At 42.7% G+C, this 4295-nt stretch overlaps 1 long non-coding RNA gene across 1 annotated transcript; it reads left to right on the top strand.

Moving 5' to 3' along the window:
- Window positions 1–182: 182 nt before the first annotated feature.
- Window positions 183–2160, top strand: LOC113963876. Its single transcript, XR_003532994.1, has 2 exons — window positions 183–799; window positions 1552–2160. It is a non-coding gene; the product is annotated as an uncharacterized LOC113963876 (long non-coding RNA).
- The last annotated feature ends 2135 nt before the right edge of the window (window positions 2161–4295 follow it).

The raw sequence follows: 4295 nt of genomic DNA, 5'->3' as shown, positions 1-4295 counted from the left end.
GCACCGCCCCCGCACTGCTGGCCGGGCCTGGGGCTGGCTCGGAGGGGTTGCGACCGGGCTCGGTCGCAGCTCTGCCCGCAGGGGAGGCAATCCTGGGCGGCCTGGGGTGTCCCAGCGGCCGCCGCCAGCACCGGCTGCTCCGCGGCACGGCCGCCCCACGGCAGGTGCCATCCAGGGCCGCCTTCGGTGTCGCCTTGCCCCGGCGTTTTCCCTCAGGCAAGAAGGGCGTGAGGGGTCAGATAGGAGCAGCTGATGGAGGCGTGTGGAAACTCAGTCATTCCCGGGTAGGCAGCGTATCCCTCTCCCAAACGCTGTTATTTGCACAGGGCAGGAGTCCTGTATCGTACAGGAAGAAGAGGGGACACGGAGGCTTCCAAAGGCAGCACTGGTTAGTCAGCAATATCTCTCTAAATATTTTACGTGAGACCGAAGAGTGCAACTGCTTTTCCACTTACCACTGCTGTTATAAGGCATTAGTGAGGAATGGAGAGGTGTAGAGGTATGTCTAACTCCCAAGAGAATTTCTGCCTGCTCCCTTTTCAGCTATATGGATTGTTGCTTGGCCCTCATATGTTTACTAACTTAGATGCTCCCCCGTTCAGCTTCAGAAAAAGATGCACAATATCTGCGTCTTTTCTTTGGCAAAGTCCTAGGAGCACAGCTGATAACACAAAAATCTTGGAACCGAGCATCTGCTATTTGAGATGCAGGCATGCAGCATGGGGCACAGAAGTACTTTGCCTCTCCTTATTTTATGGCTTGGCTCCATGAACTGCTGAGAGAAGACAAACCTTGCTTGGTGAGACTCTTCACTTCTTACCTTATCTGTGTTTTCTTGCTATATCCAAATTTTAAAATCTTAAAAAAAAAAAAGAAAAAGAGATAACGGCCTTTTTCAATTGTTCCCCCTTACTACGACTGATCTTACCACAGAGATTCTGCTCTGACATAAAGCATCTCAGCCCAACATTTTCTTGTTCACGATGAACAAGCACTTGGATATTGCACCACAGCTTAACATAGAGAAGTACTGAAAGGGACTTTAGCTTTCCGTAGAGAAAAATGCTATCATCTTCATACTGTGTAACCTAACAGTCTGCTTAGTGCAGCAATGAGGGATTCCATTCCTGCTTTCATGGAACCCCATTGTAATATCTAAAGACTTTGCAACCAAATGGGTGTTTCTGATTGCTTTGCTTATTTGGATTTGGGATTTTGAAACATTAAGCATATTTTACTGTTCAATTTGACAAGCAGAAATCTTCTACCTATCACATTCTTCTCAAGCAAAAGCAGTTTGTACAGTTTTAAGGATTTTTCATTTAAGAATCAGCGTGAGCAAAGTATGCAGACATCTTAATTGATGTGTTAAGAAAGGTGAACTAATAAGAGTGTATTGTAGAGATCTGAAGAAATTTTAAAATATCTGTCCAGTCAGCCATCCAAAGCTTCTGGAGACATGAGGGCAGAGCTACTGCAGCCATTGAAAAGAGTATGGGAATTGGTAAGCAGAGGCAGGAATGATCTAGGGTTTGTTTCTTTTCCCTGCAGCTGTTACAGAAACAGGAAACTGAATGGGTGGAAAACCTACTGTCATCAAAACGGTGTTTCCTCTGCTGATGGAGAGCACCCATATTCAGGTCTTGGTCCTGACTTGCTGGGAATGTGTGTTGGACGTCCCAAATAAAAGGATTTATCATGAAGGAACATTACAGTGTGAGCAGCTGGAGTGGATAGCTTAATTCACAGAACATGGAGGCTTCATCAACAACGTGAATTTAGGAATCTTTGGAGAGACTAATTTGGCTGAACTGAGGACTAGACTTTAGGATGCAGAGGAACCTGCAATGTCCGAAGGAGGAAACTGGTTGTTCCTTGCAACAGATTGTTCTTCCGCATTCAAGTCCTATCCCCATTAAGCTGAAGAATCCTCGAGTCACCCGAAAACTAAAGAAAAGAAAAATCCCAAACATCTGAGAAAGAAGAGGACACAGACTGTCCTTGGGTCTAGAAGGCTTATAAGTGCATATACACATGTTTGACTGAGAAGTGAAATATGTGGCTGTTGATGATTAGAGAAAGCCTTTGAGACATACAAAAACATTAATCAACAACCAAGAGAGATTGCATGCCTGAAAAAAAGATCCACTCGCAAAGGTTGATGAGGTTTGTCTTTGTATTTGACTCCTACCTATCTTGTGTTGGTTACTCATGGGAATATTAACAAGGTCAAATATGTGACATGCCATAGGCAAACTGAAACAAATTACATGTACTGAGAAGTGCTCAGCTTTTGGTTTTGTTTTTTTTTTCTATGTAAATATGTTGCTACACTGACAATAGCAATAATGTTAATAACTTCCTTCTATTTCAAGCAATCCCCATCAGATCCTCCAGTTCCAGTGTTGGGGGGTTTTAAGTCTTTAAAAGGTTGTCCTTTGACCTACAATGCATTCTGCAGAGCTGATAAAGAAAAAGCTGTATGCTGCTCATATTACAAACACTTCCAAGCAATTGAGTCATTGCATATTATGCGTGTATGAAAAAACAAGGTGGTCACTATGGTGTTTTGAACTCTAACTGCATTTTTTTCAGAGGAAGAGAGTTCTACATTCTCAGAGAGACTTGCTATTTGCACTATGGTCTCTGCTCTCTAAGTGCTTCATAAAACGATTGCCTCAACCCATCACTAATGGATTATAGATTAAGCAGAAATGAAAGGGCACAGGATTGTTCTTTCATGTTGTCTCCCAATTTATTTTGCTTAAGCAATAGATAATAATTGACAGAAGCAATTGAAGAGTCACAGTTTGATTTGCCTTTTTTAACTAAGAGGCTGCACTATGTTGTCTTTATGCTATTTTTTGTTAGGGGAGGTGGTTCTGTGATCATTTGGGGTTTGGAGTAGAGTCATTAGGTTCTTACTGACATTCCAGTGGACAATTGTAAGCTGGTCCCACTGCAGTTCTCTGTAGTCCCACTCTTGGAATGGATTTCAATAGGCAGCACGTCTGAGGAGGGGCAAAGTGACTTTAAACCTCAGAGTTTTAAATTTGAGGTTCTGTTTGATTTTATTTTTTTAATTTTTTTTACCTTTAGCATTCATATGACAAAATGGGAAAAATATCTTTTGTCAGTGTGACCATTCTTGGGAACATTTAAAAAGCTCCAAATCCATGCATAAAACATCTGAGAAGTTTTCCATTAAAGCAGGGAGGCTCTTAATGTTGCTAATATTTATTATCAGCAGGGGAATGGGTAAAAAAAGCGCATTTGAAAAATTCAATTCAGCATTTCTCAAGCCTCCCTCATGCATATTATAGATTTTTCTTTCCTTAAAGTATGAATGAAGTAGGGAATTAATGAAGTCAGTGAAAATGGTCGATGTTGGAGGCTCTTCAAATTTCAGAGGAAGAAAGCCAGGCTGTGTTTATGTTGGTACTCTTGAAAAAATGTGCTCATGAAAAAAATCAGTAATCGTGGCACTAGGAATAATAACTGCTTCTGCTTGTCCCCTTCTTGAGCTTTGCTACTCTTGCTATTATCTGTCTATTCCTGTGCATCCTTATGTTTTTATTCCATGATTCTTCACTCCCTCATGAAGTATTTCTCAGCCCTTTACAGTGGTAAAATTGGAAGGAACATAGGATTCAAAAGGAATTTTTTTGGTCATGTGTTGGCGGATGAGAAACTCAACATGACCTGGCAATCACTTGCATCCAAGAAGGCCAACAGCTTCCTGGACAGCACCAAAAAGATTGTGGCTAGCAGGGAAGAGAGATGGTTCTCCCTCTCTACTTTGTCCTTGTGAGACCCCACCTGGAGTCCTGTGTCCAGCTCTGAGGTCCTTGGCATAGGAAAGATGTGGACCTGTTGGAGTAAGTCCAAAAAAAGGACCATGAAGATGATCAGAGGGCAGGAGCACTTGTCCTGTGAAGACAGGCTGAGAGAGATGAAGTTGTTCATCCTGGGAAAGACAAGGGTCTAGGGAGACCTTACAGCAACCTTTCAGTACTTAAATGGGGGCTACTTAAAGAGAGCTGGAGAGGGACTTTTTACAAAGGCTTGTAGTGGTAGGACAAGGGGGAATTGGCTTTAAACTGAAAGAGGGTTGATTCAGAGACTTTAGTGAAGTTGTGGATGTCCCATCTCTGAAAGTGTTCAAGGCCAGGTTGGATGGGACTTCAGGCAACCTGGTCTAGTGGAAGGTGCCCCTGCCCATGGCAGGTCGGTTAAAACTGGATGATTTTCAAGGTCCCTTCCAACCCAGGCCATTCTATGATTCTATGATAATT

This window comes from Neopelma chrysocephalum, unplaced genomic scaffold, assembly GCF_003984885.1.
Source record: "Neopelma chrysocephalum unplaced genomic scaffold, ASM398488v2 Primary Assembly neopelma1_22, whole genome shotgun sequence".
In the NCBI taxonomy this organism is placed as follows: domain Eukaryota; kingdom Metazoa; phylum Chordata; class Aves; order Passeriformes; family Pipridae; genus Neopelma; species Neopelma chrysocephalum.
The sequence above is the reverse complement of the archived record's forward strand: the minus strand, read 5'-3'. Positions and strand labels throughout refer to the sequence as shown.